This window comes from Mauremys mutica, chromosome 2 (assembly GCF_020497125.1).
Source record: "Mauremys mutica isolate MM-2020 ecotype Southern chromosome 2, ASM2049712v1, whole genome shotgun sequence".
Classification (NCBI taxonomy): Eukaryota; Metazoa; Chordata; order Testudines; family Geoemydidae; genus Mauremys; species Mauremys mutica.
The window spans coordinates 215,466,898-215,486,965 of record NC_059073.1 but is presented as its reverse complement, the minus strand read 5'-3'; the positions used below and the strand labels follow the sequence as shown (position 1 = coordinate 215,486,965).

Genomic DNA, 20,068 nt, shown 5'->3' with positions numbered 1-20,068 from the left:
CCAAGGTGATGGGCATGTAAACTTAGAGAGAGGAGAAGTTTCCCCCTTTTCTAGCAGTCAGGTGGGGATGGGGAAAAGGGAGAGAGTGTCTCGATCCCAGCAGAAGTCAAGGCCAGAGAAGTTCATTCCCTACAGCAGCCAGGCAAAGGACGGAGAGCTTCCTCTTCCCAACAACCAGGAGTCAAGGAGCAGGGAGAGAATCTAGTTTAATCAAGACATCATAACAAATGGAAATCTATCAGGACACAAGGACAGCAGCCCCCCTAACAGCTGAAGGGAGATGTCACTTGGATTCTCACCAGATGCTGCCCTTAGGCCTTGATGAAGAGGATATTTTCCCTTGCATCCCACTGAGGCCGCACTTTTCCCTAATATTTTCAATCAGCCTTCAGCTAAAGGTTTAGTCCTCTGGCTGGTACATGTCTTGTAAATGCTTCAAGTCTCGCCCTGCAATCTTTGTGCAATGCCATGTCTCTGAGTGGGCATCAGGGATTCACCCTTGGAGCCTCTATTGCCTGAGCTAAAAGACTCAGGGCAAATCTACATTTAAAATACTGCACAGGTGCAGCTGCCCTGCTGTAACACTACTACACCAATGGGAGGGCTTCTCCTGTTGGCGTAGTTAATCCACCTCCGCAAGAGACGGTAGCTGTGTTGGCGGGAGAAGCCCTCCCATCGACATAGTGCTGTCTACACCAGAAGTTAGGTCCGTATAACTGCGTCACTCAGTGGTGTGGAAAATCCATGCCCCTGAGCAACATAGCTATACAAATGTACATTTATAGTGTAGACCTGGCCTCAGCTCGGTCAGCCACACCTGTAACAGGTTCAACCACCTCTACAAGTAACCCAGCCACACTAGAGTGAGACAGTGTGCCATACCAAGTGGACATGGCTTAGTTACATTTCCATCCCAAACACAACAGCAGTTTCCTACTGCATACAGGCCAGAGAGTGAGCTTGATTCAGACCGGATCAATTAAATATAAGAAAACATAAAAAATAATGAGAGACTTAAAAATTATTTCAGTCTTAATCTAGAATATCATCAGTAACACAGGTAAGGAAAAAAATTAAATTGTTCCATTTTTTAAAAATTATTAGAGCAAGAGTTTTGCAGAACTAGCCATTTAATGAATGCTAGAAATCAGATCCTCTTCTCTCTTCATGAAAAGCAATACGAATAATAAAAGCAGTTACTGATCTTTATAAACAAAATAAATCCACTTAAAAAGGACACAAAAACTTTGAGTTTTGAAATGCTTTTAACCTTAATTTCATAACACTCTCCTCATTTTTTATTTTCACACCTAACAAGAAATAAATGGTATAGTACAACTCACATTATCACCTGAAACTATGTCATATAGAATAGCTTTCTATTCATCTTCTTCCCTTCCTGTCTTTTCTCATTGTTTGTGCACAATGTACCGGTCTTGGCAGAATTACTATGGCATATGTCAGATCTTGCACCTCTTCAGCACCCAAAATATCCATGAACTTCAGTAGGAGTTTTCAATGCACAAGGAATACAGAATCAGACCCTAAATGTGATGCCATAGACTTTCAGACTTTAAGGCCAGAAGGGACCATCATGATCGTCTAGTCTGACCTCCTGCACATTGCAGGCCACAGAATCTCACCACCCACTCCTGTAATAGACCCGTAACTTCTGGCTGAGTAACTGAAGTCCTCAATTCTGGATTTAAATACTTCAGTTATAGAGAATTCACCATTTACTCTAGTTCAAACCTGCAAGTGACCCATCCCCCACGATGCAGAGGAAGCCAAAAAAACCTCCAGGGTCTCTGCCAAATCTGACCTGGGAAAAAATTCCTTCTCAACCCCAAATATGGAGATCATCTAGATGCTGAGCATGTGAGCGAGACCCACAGCCAGCACCTGGGAAGGAATACCTCCTTCAGAGAAATAAGTTGAAACCAATAGAGACTATGCGCTATATAGTTCAGCAGGTGTAAAGTGGTTTAACTCCAGTGACTTCAATGGAGCAATCCATTTATACATGCTGGATATCTGGTGCTAAATAGGAAACAGCAGTAACAAACGTACATACTAAACTCACTCTACATATGAAACTAGGGAGATATATACAGAGTATAAGATAGCATTATTTCTGTAGCACTTACCATCGGCAAAGTGCTCTGCGTACATTCCATTAACTACTTGATCCTCACCCTTTTAAGTGAGATGAATTATCAGGAGCCTCTTACAAATACAGAAACAGGGGCAAAGAGATTTGCCCAAGGCATTCAGAGAGTCAATGTCAATTCCCGGTTAAGGATTATGGAGTTGTAGGCTCCTAGAGTGAAATCTGGATCCCAGTAAAGTCTATGGAAGTTTTGCCATTGACTTAAATGAGGCCAGGATTTTACCCCTGGTCTTAATCTTTCCTTTATACCAGTGGCTTTCAACCTTTTTCATACCATGAACCCATATTAGAACAGAGAAATGTTCTGAACCTCCCAGCCATGTACCCATTAAGAAAGGGAAGGCAGTTCACTAATTAGTAAACATAAAGCACTTTGAAGTCAATGGGACTGTTCAGGTGCTTAAAGTCATGCACGTGACTGTGTTTTGCTGGATCAGGGCCTAAGACTTCCCTGCAAAATATAACCGGGGGAGGGAAATTATCTACATGCTATTTAGTAACAAGCAATAACGTGTGGAGTAGATGATGTGAACAGTGAGCACAGGGGAACGTACTCAGTAGGATACTCTTGCCACACACCATATCTTAATACACCACAGACCACACAGCTACAGCAGCCTTAGACAAGATCACAGCATCAACACACCTCCATCTGGAAGTCCCCTGAGGAGCACAGAGCCCAACCCTTACCAGTGGGTGTGTGCCTGTCTCTCACTGCAAGGGGTTCAGCTTCCTCTGCTGTACACTTGCATACGCCCTTTCACCCCTTTGCATTAGAGGGCATTTACCATGTGTAGGCAGCTATGTAGCTGGCACATCAAGATACCTGCAGCTTGTGGCTCTCAGCGAAGGATTTTGTTGTGAGAAACAAAGTGAGTGTAATCCAACTGCCCTGCATGCAGATCACAGCAATACCTACTACATCACCTTTTCACAGAGGTCAGCTCCTATATGTTAACCCATATATGGCAGCATAAGGTCTTAAGAAGGGTGTGACTGGACCCTTAACTTAGCAAAAAGCCTTTAGGTGGACACTAACTGTGCCTCCAAATAGAGGCATGTGATCTAACTTCCACCTTATTTGTTCTCACTGAAATCTGAGTTGGTTATCGTTATTAGTACAGATATATTAGTACATATATACAGTAATTATATCTGCTTTAAAAACCATTACAGTTCTTCATTACCAGGTCACATAATAATCAGCTTACAGCCATTTAATTTCTGGTCTAACTTATACCATCGCTGAGACAAGAAAACCATGATCGATAAAAGGATTCTTTTAAACTCAACTTTCCTGGCAACAGCTTCTGGGACAATTTTAGGGCAACTCTCTCCTTAATCTTCTCACATCTTTCTAAAGCCACGGGACACTGATCCTGCAGCAGACTTAACAGATCCTTTGGTTATTCTGTAAACACACATTGTGACATACTGTGTTTTAAAAGTGTAGCTCAGCTATTTTGTGGTGGAATTAATATGAACCTTTCACTGCACCCATCTTCTTTCTGTCTTGCTTTACCTGCAAGATCAGTGACTGCATTTCCAGCTGATCAAATCCTGAAAATTCTCTCCTAGCCGTTTCACTCAAAACTCCAATCCAACCACAGAAACAGAACTCGTACCTTTCACAGAATGAATACCCATGCCTGATAGTGTCATAGCCAGGAGTTAGGAGTGTATAAAACAGCATTAAAGAGTTATTCATCTGCTAAATGGGTTATTAAGTACAACTACCTCCACAATAAAGCATTACCAAGGTATATAAAAGTGCAATGTAATTTCATTCCAACAGATGCTTATTAAATAGACTGTCCAGTAACTGTTTATGTACAATGATATGTGTTATACCTAAGAAGGTAATAAAAACTCAAGTCAATATGAACCAGTATTTTAGGCAACCTATAAAGCTGTTTGCTACAGTGCGCATATTGCAATGGCATCATTGTCACCTGTATCAATCATGCTTTCTCTTTGAACAGACTTTGGCACAGACTTTGCCAGTCTGACAGAGGTTGAGTAGTGCCTTGCTCTGCAAGTACTCTTCTTGAGATAAACAGGAGTAAGTGAGCAAGGCTGGCAAGACCTGACCATATCATGTCACTAGAAAGTTAAAGAATATAAAGATGAGGAACTGGAAAACGAGTGGATACATTGATAACACTGCCAGTAGCAACACGTACAAACAAAGGTTTGTTTTACGAACCCAGCATAACCCAGAACACTAAAAGCATCATAGGCAAATAATAGTAATGCTGGAGCACTCAAGCCGAGGAGTTTTCCACTGTAAACTCAAAAGCTATCTCTTCAAATTTTTATATCTACATTCCTCGCATTCACCGTTCATCTGTAATTTAAAAATGCATCTTGAGTCATTTAGCTTTTTTTTAATTTGTATTTCTTAAAAGGTACTCAGATAGTATTATCAACAGGTCTCTGTCACTCTAGAGAGGAGTAAATATTTTTGTACAAAAATAACATCTGAAAAGTAGGCAGTAAATCTGATTGAGATCAGGCAAATGTTTTCAAAGAAACTTGCCATAAGAAATTGTGACTTGACATAAGAACAAGCACATTAAGTTGTTTTTCTGCAGTATGAACTAAAGATCATAGATGGTAAAATAAAGCCTCTTGTACCACATTATGACAGAATTGAAAGATTTTGGAAATTATTCAGTCAGGGTCTCCAGTAAATAAATCGCTCCCAAGAATGAAATGGGAAATAATAGTCCTACATAAAGACAGCACTAGACGCACCACACTTAAACTATTTATTGAAAGTAACTCAAGGCCTCGAGATAGTACAGTCTCTGATCAGATTACTTACATTTTATTCTAGAAATAATTAGAAGACGCCCGATGTTTCATCCACCTTGATGATTACTGTTATCTGATGGTTTTTACAGCAGACGTGCCCACTGCTTTTTCAGTGACACCTCTTAGGAGTCGAGCCCACAGTGTCTTTCCTTATTCTTGAGAAGTAAGGAGGATGCAACTCACATCACATTTTACCTATCTCCAGCAGGACGACAGGAGGTAGCTTTCTCTCTGAGGACGTCAGATGGCATTCTCACGCATACGAATCATCTACAGGGGCTCACTTTTAATAGTCAAAACTACTTTCCATTAGCTAAACTACAACAATAGAAGCATACTGAAAAGTACAAGAGTAATCATGCTGCAAACTAGCATTGCTAAGCTGCTGCACACAAGCATAAATCTCAGTTTCAATAGTAAAGACTAAACTGACTTTTCCTAAGGTTGTCTGTTATCTCTCCTGATCTTGTCCAAGAAGAATATTAGTGTCTCTGCTCTCTAGCACTGCATGTGACACCCTGATGAGGGCAAATATGTCAGCATACAGAGGGTCTAAGACAATGACGAGTTAATTCTTTTGGAAGGTTTGTAAATACAAAATGAGTCGACTTCTCTTTTTCTATATTCATTCTGGGAGAAATTCTAGTCCCTGTGAAGACAATGGGAGTTTTGCCATTGACTTCAACGGTGACAGAATTTCACCCTCTGACTTTTCATTAAAACACATTTATTTTCTCCCCTCCCGTACTTGGTGTTCAGACATTTCCTACAAAGCTCCAGTAGCTCTGAAACTGGTTACTGTCTCTCTCTTATTGCAAAGCCTCTGTGTAATTATCATATGAACCTCTCCTTCTCCTCCCAACCCCACGTCCACTTGTATACTTTGTAGCAAATCCATACGAAGTACTGAACAAAATAACTCATGTCCTTCCCCATACCACAACCTCCACTGAGTTCTGTCCTACATCCCCTGCCAGTACCTTGAGCACATCCCTTGATGGCTTTTGATTATGGTGCCACATGTTCTACAGTGGGCTTTTATCCACTAGTTTAACTGAATCAGCAAACCCCCCTAAGGTAGACATAATTTACACTGCTGGAGGGCAGTTTGTAGCTTACCCCTATGCTAGGGATATGCACTAGCAGATCTACACTCATGGGTAAAAGTCCAGTTTAGTCATGACCTTAACGTCTAAGCCATAGAAAGCTCATTAGCTTCCCTTGGTTACTAAGTAGTGTGGGTAAAACAGGATCCTGAAGCATAAATGGCATTCTGCTGAGTCGTTACACTTCTGAGTGTTGAATGATTTTTTTTTACCCAATCAGGAAGTACCGAATGTGTTAGCCCTTAGCAACAAGAAACATTAACTATTCTCCTTTACAAATACAGAAACTAATAATCATAATACAGATAAATCAAAGACTTTGATCACGACAAGCCATTAGCCAGTTCAATGATTTAACCTCACGCACGAATCAGATATGGGCAACAGGGTGGGGGCACCTCCGCTGGGGATGTTCAATGACTGATCACATAGGGTGTAATCCTTTCTTGGGCAAAATTTCCACTGCAGTCAACGTTACCAAGCATTTGGATTTCAACTTGGGTTTCCACTTTATTTTTAGCTTTGAGATTTGATATGTGTCTGAAGTATTTAGAGTGAGAAATTAAGCTATTGTTTTAGCTAACTCTGGCCCATCTAGCAGTGTGTCATCTCTTTTAGAGAGACAGCTGAATGTGGTCAACTAACTCACAGTATTCATAAATCCCACCCAAAGTGGTTTCCCTGTAGGGGCACTTGGCTTTACTTGATGCACTGTACACCATTTCAGAAATGGCCCATAATGGTCAATATTTAATGTGTGAATCACACTAAAAACTGTATTTTAAATGTCTCTCTCCTGTCTTTATGAATGGTTTGTTTAAAGCAAAGAGATGAGATTTTAGCCTCTCATTTCTAATTATAAGCTACACCGGACATTTTAAATTGCAGTTATAACAAAGACAAAAGTCACAAATAAAAAAACACCAGCTTCATACATTATCCTTGTAACTGAGAAACACAACGTGCCTCATTTTTGCCAGAGAAGATGGCTTTGACTGAAGCGATTTCCATCACACCGGCTCCCACAGATCGGAAAACAGGATGCTAATTCACAATACAGTTGTGGGTTTCAATTATTTTGCCTTGAAGACAGCAAGGTTTTAAAAAACAGGTAAATTGTGTGTGAGCCTTTATAACAATAAAGCAAAATTTACAATGAAAAATTATTTTCCTTTGAACTTCTTAAAAGATCTGAACGTTAGGATGGCCATTAAAGTCAGCATGCCCACAAGTAGAATTGAAATGTAATGGCAGCTAAGTAAGTGGCAATTAACTTAAAAGAAAAGCTAGAGGCACCCTCCAGTGTACCCCATCTATTCCTAAAGGCAGAAAAGGGAAGCTACAGTACCTTCTACAAGGTACCTGCTCATTCAAACAGCGCTCTGTGGTGCCAATTCCCATGTGTACAGTTGTTTCCAAACACTATACATGTATTTTGTACATGTGAAAAATAACATAAAAATAAGTTGTAGCATAGCGGCGCAAACTGACTACAGCTGCTTCCATAGATGTGAAACTGAACCCAGAATGTCAATACCAAGCTTAAAAACATGACAGATTTTGCAGACACTTATTCTTCATAATAACACTCCCCCATAGTGAACTGCATCCTAGTTACACTAATCCTGTTTCTCTCTCTTCTTTTAACCATACTTCATTTGTACTATATTCTAGACCTTATAAAACAAAGTATTTTTCATGTCTTTGATCATCATGTAAAGCCAAACCCTGTTGGCCAATATGCTTGGCAAGAATTCTGTTACTTTTATCTTCTTCACTGAAACTTAATGATCCCATAAAGCTTCCACTGTAAGTTAAACAATCTCATCAAAGCATCTGCTAAATGTTTATTATAACACATGATGTACCGAGGCAAAATTTGTACCAGGAGTCAGCAAATGATGCGTGCCCCCATCAACTAGCAAACACAAGAGCAATAAACAGCAGTTTTTCATAGTAATTAACAGAAGACCAAACCAGAAACAGCTGCCTAGGTTATTTAAAAGCTTGTTAGTTACAGATTTGCACAATTATTTATATCAGAATAAAACTGTAAAATATTTTGCATCTTTACGATTTCTCTTGTCTCTTAGTTTCCAGGGAAATTCTCTGTAGTTAATATCCCAGGTAAGGCAACCCCAACGACTTAGAGCCACTGTGTAAGTGCATAGAAGCAAAATAGTCTTTTAACATTACTGTGCAGTTCTGTAGCAATATGTCCCAGTTGTCCATCAACAGAGTCCCTCTCGACTGTGACTGACATATTAACTCTCATTCTTCCTTACAGGGAAATGAGCAAAAGCCAAAATCAGTATAAAAGAAAATGAGCTTCCCACTACAACTCTGATAATTTGCAGAAAATGAGAGAGAAGCTCACAAAACCAAATTAAAATATGATAAATACACAATAAACTAATACATTTCAAGCATCATAAAGGCATTAAGCTCAGAGTCACAATTGTCAACCAGGAGAGAGATGTTTGTTTGTATTCTCTAGAGGTGCGGGGAGGGCATTTTGCTTTGCTGGCTGAATACTTCAGTCTTACTAATTATTAAGAGATAATTCACATAAAAGAAATCACAGTACACAGTAAGGTGGGGAAGCTAGTGGCATAGCAGAGCTAAACATCGAGGAAACTTTCTCATCTGGAACATACTAGGTCTCTATCCACCCAGTATTCAAGTAAAGGGCACTTTATTTTACCCTCACCTGGACCTCCTCTTTGGTGCTGCTGCCATCAGTGGCTGCCTTTGCCCCAGGCAACCTCTTAAAGGGCCCTGCACTGCATACATTTCTGACCCATCAGCCAGAGCACCATTGTGATTTCCATGTCTTGGTGATCTACCATACCAACAGTGTCATCACAGGAGCTTGGCAGACATTACGTTTCATTACGTTGGAGGACCTGTGCTGGACACAGGGAGGATGACAGAGTAAGAGGTAAAGGGACAGGACAGAAAGTCGGGGAGGAAAAAAGAAGGAAGGTCGAGGGAGAAAGTAGCAGATAGTCTCATTTCCTGGCCAATGTCTGTTTTGTCTGGCCAGGCAGCAGGAGCAGAGCCAGATCCATGGGTTCCGCTGCCCCAGATGAACTGGAAAATAGCTCGGTCTGCAGAGACCCATACAAACAATATGTACCTGCCCAGGTAACAGTGCATCCTGCCTTTAGAGCACATCCAGCCCCGAGGAGGTCAGCCAACTGACTGGGGCTGCACAACACTTGACCCCTCCTGGGAGGCCCAGCCCCCCGTTCACACCTAGGAGTAGGAGCAGAGGCATGGGCGCTGGGCTGGAGTGCATTTCATTAATACTCCCTGGGCACTGCTGGCACACCCCCCTCTTGGCCAAGCCGTCACAAGCCCCAATCCAAGGGAACGGTGCTTTTGCTCCCCTGACGCCTGAACTAGCTAAGCATCTGCAACACTAGAGATGGGCTGCCAGAGCCAGAGCCAGAGCCAGAGCCAGCGCTGGCTTTCACACCCTTCTATAGTGGCCGGGACTGGGGGGTGCTGGGATTCTCCAAACTTCATAGGCGAGGGGGGCTTGTACACCCCGCCCCCCGCCCCAAAGCTCAGGGTTGTTTGGATCCAGGGGTGTGGTTTGGCCCCCGCTCTAATAAACACACACGCGTGCAGAAGGCGCAGCTATAGCTCGGCGGAGCTGGGAGCAACGTCCCTGCCAACCACACCCGGCAGCCTCCTCCCTGTGGGGCCGGTCCCCGGGATCCCTCGGGACCGGCTGCAGCAGCAGCTGGGGCCAGCTCCAGCCGAGCCCGCGGCAGAAGGGGCGTCCCCGGAGCCTCCCTGCCCGGGCCGAGGCGAGCGCCCCGCGGGGGGAATCCCCACGAATCCCCATCACAGCTGCTGACACGCTGCGGCTCTAGTTCGGCTGATGCTCCGGCGCCCTCTAGCGACCAGCCTGGGTAGCGGCGTCTATTGATGCCCCCAGCCTGCGTTCCCACCTGGATTCTGCTCCCTGCCTTACTCTCTTCCTAGTACCCGAGTCCGACAGACAACGCCCCTTTTATTTGTCATTATCCTTCTATGTCCTGCTACAGCAGTTTGCTCCTGTCTGCACTCAGCCCTTCCAGCAGAACAGCCTGTTCAAAGTTGGGAGTTTTAGGTGAAACTTCATCTAAGTTCCAGCTTGATAATTATAGGGTCTTTTACTTCTCATTTTTACTTGCTTGAGCCTTCCTTTATGAGACTGTAAAAAAGACTGGTTATTATTTTGGGGCACTTTTTGTGTATACACACACACACATTATTTAAACAACCCTTTCAGAGGTAGATGTAGCTAACCTTTCAAAGCTCACAGCATGTGCAGAATCACTGTTCCATTATATACATTTGAATAGGATGAATCAAGTTGACAGGTCACACAATGATACAATAACATTTTTATCTGATTCATCATAATTATTTTAAGGCCATGTCTATAACCAAACCAACAGCATGCATTGTAACAAAAAGTATAAATTCCAACTAAACGGAAACAATTCCTTCAAGCAAGCAATAAACTATAGCCCCCTAAATCAGGTTCACTTGCTTGTGTGTGAACTTTCAAATATAAAGGGTGAAATCTTTTCCCTATTGAAGTCAATGGGAGTTTTGCCACTGACTTCACTCAGGCCAGGATTTCACCCAATAGATCACCTCACGCAGAGAAAGTGAGAAATTGTGGTTAGATTTTATGCTGTAAAATTTGAATTTGGTCACTTACTGAATTGTGTTTCTGTGTTCTGGTAATATGCATACACTATTCACATTCCATTTTTGTGGTTTAGGTCAGTGGTTTTCAACCCATGGTACGCACACCCCATGGGGATACATCAACTCATCTAGATAGATATCTAGTTTTACAACAGGCTACATAAGAAGCAGTTTAGTCAGTTCAAAGTAAAATTTATAAAATTTATAAAATTTATAAAACTAAAATTTTATAAAGACAGTGACTTGTTTATACTGCTCTATATACTATACACTGAAAAGTAAGTACAATATTTATATTCCAATTGATTTAATTTATAATTATATAGTAAAAATGAGAAAGTAAGCAATTTTTCAGTAATGTTCTGTGACAGTTTTGTATTTTTAAGTCTGATTTTGTAAACAAGTAGTTTTTAAGTGGAGTGAAACTTGGGTTATGCAAAGCAAATCAGACCCCTGAAATGGGTACATTAGTATGAAAAGGTTGGAAGCTACTGGTTTAGTTTGTCACCAAAATCCCCATATAAAATACTTTCCAGCCTTATGGTACAGTTGACTTTAATGCCTTATATATTTTATATAAAGTCTAGACTATACACACACACACATATAATGTAAGGGCGCCTATGACTCTGATTCAACCACGCAGTTAGGCTGGAGCTCATCCCTCATCAGGACAGCACTTGAGCATCTGCTTAATTTTAAGCATGTGCTTAACACTCACTAAAGTCATTGTAGATTTTCAAAGGCACCTACCTCTCACTGAAAGTCAGATTTGAGCACCTGCTTAACTGCTGTCCTGAACTGGGGTACTTTCCTGAATCAGGGCTAAAAAGGAAAGCACTATGCTCAGTAGTGTTTGTACGATTGTAGAATAGCACTATTTATTTTACCAGTTTGTGATAGGCATGTGACTCTTGAGTGACAGACTAGAGGGAGAGCTAGTAGTTAATGTGTCAGGTCACCTAAAGCTTAGTCTATACTGCAAACATAACCCATTGTTGACAACTGGTGTCAGGAATGGATGCAGCTGAATTGATACTGAACATTTTAACAGTAAGTGTAGACAAGGATGCACTGCACGCAGTACCATTTGAGTAACAGTAGTTAAAACCTTCTCAGAGCTGCACCCGTTGTCAGCAATGGGTAAGTTTCGTAGTGAAGACAAGCCTGTCAAGAATTACATTTATTTTAATTCACACTTTAAAGCTGTGCATTACATTTTTCAGTGCAAAAAATACAGTAACACAATATAGTGGAGAGTGTTAAGACACAAAATTAAGAAAATCACAGTTATGGTTCCCACAGCAACCATAACATAGCTCTTTGTACATACGTTATCCCTCTTCTTTGTGTATTTAAACTTCATATTTGCTTGGAGCTGCCTAGATGGGGCAGTGTATCAGATGATACGCTGTTAAATTCTTTGCCTTCATATTTATGTGAAGTATTACTAAGTAATGGTTGCCTTGGAAACCTTAACTTGGAATACTCTGATTTTTATGCATTCAAATTCTCAACCCTACCATTGCATTAATATAGTGGACTTTCTCTTCTGCATCTGCTTATTGCTTGAAGTGTGAAAAGAACTAGACAAAGGAAAATTGTGACAGCCCATTCAAATAACTGCACATATTATACTATGAGACACTCAAATACAGACACAAATGTATATGTCTGTCAGAGAGAGCAGTCAAATACAAGACAATGATATATAATGGAACCTTAACATTGTGTGCTAACTATTATGTACTATACCTGGAAATACATAGGGTCATGTTTATTTTATTGTGGGATTCCCTAGATGTAGTCACAGATGTGTGATGCAATCAATGAGATTTACATTTGCCTGTATATATCTGGCGTGCCGCACCTTGGAAAACTGTTAAAAGTTGTATGTCTAGGTTATGATTTTCTGCCTGAGGCATTTGGATGCCTGGTTGTCATTAATGGCATTAATCTTGCAAATAGATGAATTATACAATGTGGTAAATTTGACCTCCTACTTCAGACCAATTTCTGCCCTCAATCATGCAGACTGATAGCCTTTGTAATTTTATACCAGCTAATTGAATTGCAAATGCTATTTATGTTCATATTAATCTCCTCTTTTTGGAATTTTACATGTCTCTTTTCCTAAATAAATTAGATAGTTGAGTCTGAATTTAGTTAATAAACACACTGCCCTCTACAGCCCCGATTCAGGAAAGCACTTACCATAGAGCCATCCCTATTCAGCACAATAGTAAAGGGACACCAGCATCCATTCTCCCCATTGCTCTGAAGATCTCAAACCTCATGTGTGTGTGCATGATGCGATTTTCAAATGCAAATACCTTTACTGGACCAGATTCTCAGCTAGCATAAATCAGCATTGCTCCATTGGAGTTCATGGAGCTACACCAACATGTACCAGCTCAGATGCAGTATCTGCTCCAATATTTCTTAATGGAAATTGCTTCCCACTTTTCAAAGACACCGGCCTTCAGGCAACGTTATTGTCTTTTTGTTTTATAATAAACGGGCTTTGGGTTTCGTGGTGTGGGGTATAAGGGCCTTTTCACACTTGGAGAGGCTAAATTGAATTTACCCAGACTTTCTCCCCAAAATTCCCATGAGCCAACATCAAAATTGAGACATGTCAGTCCAAAAGATGTGTCCCTTCCCCCAAAAGTGAGTTCCATAGTAAAGGGGCTAACACTGAAAGTATCTCTTCAAGCGAAGGTTGCTGCTGTGCGGCTACTATGCTAAACATGAGCAAGCTTTATTTATTTATTTTACTTTTTCAGAATTTTAAAAGCAAAACCAAACTATTTTTACAGCCCCAGGCTTTGAAGCTGGGCAAGTGGCTCTGATGGGCTGCGAAGCTGGTTGGACTCCATCTGCGTATGTTCACTGACAGGTAGTCTAGCAATAGCACCAGAAAAGATGAAGTCGTAAACTGGCAGAGCGTTTCTTGGCTATGTGCTAGCGTGAAGGCTTTTCTACACTACGAAGTAACGTTCCGGCGATCGTACAGCGATGTAAGTAACATCGGTCCTTTGTAAGGTGTCCGTCTAAACATTCACAAAGCTCTTTGGGACAGGGGCCATCTTTTGGTCCTGTGTTTGTACGGTGCCTAGCAAAGTAAGATCCTGGTTCACAACTGGGACACCTAGGCACAACTGCAATACAAATAATGACAAGAATAATAATATACATTTCAATACCTGAACCAGTGCCTTTTTCTTAGGCTTTTATACTGCTACTCTTCGCTGTTTTAGCTGAGCATGTCTCTCTCAATCAATACCCCCACCAACACCATCTCTTCCTCCACTTAACTAACAAACTTTTGTGGTCTCTCTGACAGTCGCTACATCTCTGCTTTATTTGTCTGATTCTTTAAGAAGTGAGCACCTAAATGAATTCTGCTTTGCAGCAGCTCAGCTGGAAGCATGAAAAGAGGACCGGATGCAAAGTTCTCTAAATCAATTGCACACACAAAGCCAATTGTGTAACAAAGAGGCACTATTCTGCAGTCCTTAATCAGCCAAAACTCCCTATTGAAGTCAACAGGGCTGATTAAGGGCTTCAAGATCAAGTCCCATTTCTCTCTCTTTTAATGAAAAGGTTTATTTTGAGCTCTGAAAACATCAGATTATATGAACTAAGTAAATCCAAAACTCACACTGTAATGAGAACTGAACTTTGCTTTATGCTTAACCTACCATACACAAAAATTCATCACATTAGTGCTCTCCCTTATGTAGAATACCAAATAAATAATTAAATCTTGCCTGGAAAGATTTAACAAATAGTGTGTGTTCTCTAGTTGAAAGTTTTAAAGCACATGTGGAACTGACAGTGGAAGATGTATGGCCCTTCAAATATACTGAATTGATCTCACACTATTATATCTAGCAGGGGCTTTTAGAAGATTAAAGAGAAAACTCCCTCAACTCTTTTCTTTCTTGAAGTTGACTTTGAAAACAGCACTCACACCACTGCAACTCAGCACGCAGCTTCCAATTACAGAAACTAATCCAAAAGGAAGTTGTATGAGCTAAAACTACAAGAATAAAGAAACAAATCTAGTGAACAAAAGCATTAAAGGACCAAGTTCTCCCCCCTCAGTTACTTTGGTAAGTTTAATCAAATTGCCCAAAGTGAAGGAAAAGTTTGCACTAAGGAAATAAAGAATTCTGATTAGCTGACACTAAAGATTTTGTTATTCAAAAATACTCAAATTAATATTTTCAAGTTAACAGACAATGATGTGGAGTTGCTTGTCCTAACAGCAAGAAAAACTCACCTGACACTTTTCATAATTCTTATTTCCAACCTCATATAAGGATGGAGGATGGTATGTGTGTGTTGATCACCCTGCTGTACCAGCGCTGCTGCTATTAAGCATATGCACTATGTATTCTATGCAACTCATTATCTATGTATGAGCCATTTCTGGTAGCACTATTTTATTCTATTATGGGCCATCATTCTGCATGCTGAGACATTTGAGCTGTACTTCATCAGGAACTCTAACACCAGTTCAGGCAGGTAAGAGAGGCACCAAAGACCCACAAACAGAAAGAAAGAAAGAAAGAGACACCGCTTCTCTATGAAATGTACCTAGCTAAATAAAGCGGTGGGGGGACAGAGGATAATCAAACAAATATTGACATTCTTCAGGAACAGCAATAAACTTTTGCCTTAGGACCCAAAAGTCCTTGTGTGTTTTGCCCTGTAATATCATCTGGTTTAATTTTCCTACCCAAGACACATTATTATTGCTCTCCAAATACTTCCAGCATTTGTAGAGTGAATCTTCAATATTATTTAACAAACTGCTGCTGGGTTGTTCTCTGGGGAGCCCCCTTTCCGCTTCCTTTTAGGCGCTTGCCATCCAGCCGGCTGCAAAGGAGGAGTTGGGGATAAACACACACGAGCACACAGAGAATATCGATCCAGTTCATCATAGAAACGAGCACACTCGCTGAAATATTAATCTGTACTCAACTGTAAAAATAACAGCGAGAGCCAAGTTAGCATCGTGCACTTCAGCACGATGGATCAAATTACGTTCATTTCTCTTCAGATCAAGCTAGCAAATAGTATATATGCTGGAAAGGCTATGCCTAGGAGATGCACAACAGTAACACTGCATGGGAAATCAGAGCGCCAAGAGGTCCCACCTGGAAAAGCCAGCGCGTAGGTCATTTACAAGCTCAGGTCATGGATTGCTAGTTAGCACCACTCAGCCGTTATCCCCAGCTGGGGAGAAAGGGAGAAGAAATTGACTAAAGTTTCTTTTCCTTAAGTATAACCACATATTTTGGAGAAAGTTAGAGCCCCACGGCCACTGGGACAGACGCTTCTCTCGGCAGCCAGCGCATCACCTACCTGTGCAAGTGATCGGGAGCAAAGGGCTGGTCCCAGATTCTTGTGGAGCGGGGTGAGGGTGTCCCCTGCTTGTTCTTTAAATGCTGGCTCCTGGGCTTGGCTGGTTTAGAGAGAGGAGCTTGTGGAGGTGCTGCTCTGAGGGCAGGAGCTTGATCCCTCCGGAAAAGCCGGCTCCATCCTCAGGGCATCGGGAAAGCTGGTGCCTGGAGCACCGATGGCCGCGGCGAGGCGAGGTGGGAGGTGTGGCGCTGGGAAACAGCAGCTTCACACAATGAGAGATTTCCACCTTCTGAGCAACCCGGGCGTCTTGCTCTGGAGGCAGATGCTGGGCTGAGAACCCTACTCGAGCGCCCCCTGGTGGTTCTGGCTAGCACAGCATCACCCCAAGCAAGGTAATTCCCTTCACATGATTTAAAGCTCCCCCTTTCCCTCCGGCAACTTCTCAGTCCACAAAGCCCACGGCTCCCAGCGGCGCATTTGGCAATATATGTACATTCAGTTAAAGCTCTTCCAAGCGCAGCCTCTAAATCGCCACGGTCTAAGTACAGTTACACCTGGAAAGAAAAAATGAGTGATCATTCAAGTTCCTAACCAAGATCGATCAAATATCAGTGCCAGCCCCAGCTTCAGTCACATGCATACGATACAAACTCCCGCCTCCTTCAGCACTAGAATCCGGATGCACAGTTTGCACCTACAGAGAGAACCTCTATTTCCAGAGTCCAATAGGTTGTGCAAAACTAGCCGGCTGCTGCTGGACAAATTCAGAAATACAAACCTTCCCCCTTAAAAGAAAGATACGGTGAGGGTGTTAGGGTCTCCTCCACCCCTAAAACTGACAGCTGTGTTGGAAATTTTAAGATATCTGCAGCTTCAGCACGTTCTCCCTGACGCTCAGTGGAGGAAGAAATTAACCACTCTAACCCTACCAGCATCTTTCCAAGGGACTGATTCAGCTAGAACGGTTTGAAAAGCAAACACACAAAACTCACTGTACATAATCTCCCAGTAGCCTATCAAAAGCAGTGGAATTCAAGACAGAGTCTGTGTATGTTAACGTCTCCAGATGCACAGACTGAGAATCCTAAAACAGATGAGACAGTCTCAATGCCAGAGGGAACAAAAGACACTGCTCACTTAAAATGATGGCACTGCACTAGCAACACCATGGGTCAGGGAAAGGTGGGTACTTTCAACCTGCAATAACTTGAGGGGGACAGGACAGGGAGGAATAACAACCTTTTATTATACATGTTTTTTCCCACCCACTCTCTGCAGCTCCATGTACACATGCTGCGCTGTATGAACAATTACAGCTGAATCTGAAGCATGGTGTTCAGATCTCCAGCTGAACTTTTTCAAAGCACTGGAGTGTTCAGATATGGGTTTAAATTTGGGCCAAACAAAAATCCCACTCACATCTCTAAAAAGGAAAGCAAAGCCTAGGGTGGCAAAGGCCCCAATTTAGCAAGGTCCTTAAAGAACATACCTCACTTGAAGCATATATGAGTAGTCTCAATGAAACTATTCACATGCTTAAATTAGGCACATACTTAATTAGTTTGCTAACCTGGGGCTATAATTTCCATATATCGCCCTAAAATTGGGTAGGAGGAAGACCTCTAAATGGAGGAAGTATGATCTTGTGGCCAAGGTCAGAGATGAGGCATTGAACGATGGGGGTTTGGTTCCTGGTTCTGCCACAGACTGCCTGTGTGTCCTTGGGTGACCAGTCACTTAGGTCCTGATCCTGCAAACACTTAAGCACACATGTAACTCAATTTGTATCTGTCAGTAAAGCATGTGTTTAAGTGTTTGCAGGATCAGGCTCTTAGTATCTCTGGCACAGATATGTAAAGGTTTTTAGGCCTAGCTGATTTAGGACCTTAGATGCCTTTGAAACTTTGGCGCCCAAGTGTCTAAAGTCACTTTTGAAAATGAGGCTTCCAAGTCAGTTAGGTATTGTAACACTGAGCAGAGTAACGCCTAAATATCTTTACAAATCTGGCCATCTGAGGTCTCAGTTCCTCATCTGTAAAATCTAAGTTATACCCCTTACATCACAGGTACTGGGAAGATAAATTCATAAGCCTCTTGTAGGGTACTTTGATACTACTACTGACGGAGGCCCTATAAATACAGAGACAGACACTGCAGTGATTTTCCCCCAATATGAAGAGTAAATATCAATATATCTACAAAGAACATTTGAAAATAAATTTCTCCAGTGATGCAATTCTCCAATGAAAGGGGACCTGAAACAGAGACAGTCATTTCTGTGCCCTGAACCTACTCATGTCAAGTGTTTGCAGAGCTGACAAATCCAGTCATGCTGCTCCTAAGCACTATGAGGTGTGAAGTACAGAAAGCAAGCAATATAATCATATTCAGTAGCCAAAATCCAGAACACTCAGCACAGGCCTTGCATGTTAAAAACAAAAAAACAACAACTTGTAATGGAGATGAATTCCTCTGCCAACAAGCCTCAGCTCTCTAATTAGAGGCACTAACATAACATTGTCAGTGTTTGTAGAAGACATGTTAAAACATACACTGTAAACTTTGATTTTTCTCAGTGCAAATACAGTGCAAATTAAAAGCAGCATTTTACTGTGCACATTATGCAAAACACAGTGACCTGGAATTCATTCCCAGCATAAAAATCAAAGATCAATCATTGTATTTATGCACTCACAAAAATAAACCTAATTTACTTCTATAGCATAGAGTCAGATTTACATAAAATTCATCAAATCATAATCTGTTGTTATAATCAGTGATTTCCTTGTCTTTTCCACTTACCTCTTCCCTGTAACTATTTCTGTCAGTGTAAAATTGTGTTGTCTTCCTTATTTAGATCATTAATGCATAACAGCATGGCCGTGTAACTACTCGAGTTCTCAAGAAAACCAAGACATCCCCATCTTGGTTTCATTTTGATCACGAGTTTTGAGTTTAATAACATAAGGGGCAGTAGCATCACGTTGTCCTATGCCAGTACTGATGGAGCCTCTCACATCACAGAGGAGGAAAGCGCTGGCATATGGCCAAGGAATGAAAAAGAAAGAAATGTGGATTTACTAAAGCAAGATATGTTATTCCAGAGAAACCACAGGGGTTAATGACAGGCAGGACCACATAAAGAATTCATGTACTGTATGCTGAGTTTGGGATCCTTATTTGGTTGATTCAGGATGAACAGTTTTAAATTAGATTTCTGCTTTCTTTTGTTTTCATCTTATACTCCACTGTTCAAAGCAGCCTTTTTTCCCCCCTCACAGAGATGTATATAATAAGCACTTGAATATCACCCTGTGGTTATTTATACCTCACTAATATGCTCCTCGCCATTTTGTCTGCTTGCTGGCATTAACTGCTGCCTCTCCAGCTAGTGTTGCTGAAGAAACCTCAGTTGTTGAAGCTTACAAATGGGACAATTAATTGTTGAAAAGGAGAAAGACATGGATACCAAAAATACCTGCTTCCTCCTGTGGGTGGCATCAATATATCTTCAATATACAATGGTCTCTTTAAAAGAGAGAGAGAAGATTGTGTCCCGATTAATAATAATTATGGGGAAAACAGCTGTTTGTGCTAATGACTTCAAATAGTTATTTAAATTAAATTAATTATTTAAAATAATTAGTATTAGTATCACTTACTTGGTAACATTCCTACCTCTGACCCAGCAGGATATAAGAAGCTTTGGCCACATTTTGGGCAAACACCTCAATCATCAGCTAGTCACACATCAGACATGAGGATGGAAACGCATGGCCAAAAATCACAGGCCTCTTCAGCTTGAGCAAAATGAGACCCTCCATTAGTTTAATTGGTAGTAGGGTTATATCCCTGTGTTCAGGCCAACCACTAGAGACTGAGACAG

At 41.4% G+C, this 20,068-nt stretch overlaps 1 protein-coding gene across 7 annotated transcripts in view; it reads right to left on the bottom strand.

Annotated features, from left to right (window-relative positions):
• Window positions 1-19,675, bottom strand: part of CPNE4 (copine 4) — a 342,555-nt gene extending 322,880 nt beyond the window's left edge. For 3 of the 7 annotated variants that reach the window (XM_045002784.1, XM_045002790.1, XM_045002791.1), the window contains exons 1-2: window positions 19,511-19,535; window positions 16,183-16,736 (exon numbers count right to left, since the gene is read on the bottom strand). The gene's annotated coding sequence lies outside the window, so the exon portion shown is untranslated. Of the gene's footprint in view, window positions 1-10,055; window positions 10,086-16,182; window positions 16,737-16,880; window positions 16,902-16,960; window positions 16,995-19,510; window positions 19,536-19,660 lie in introns of those variants that run through there. The other 4 variants (XM_045002785.1, XM_045002786.1, XM_045002787.1 and 1 more) reach the window with 4 other exon arrangements.
• Between the last annotated feature and the right edge of the window lie 393 nt (window positions 19,676-20,068).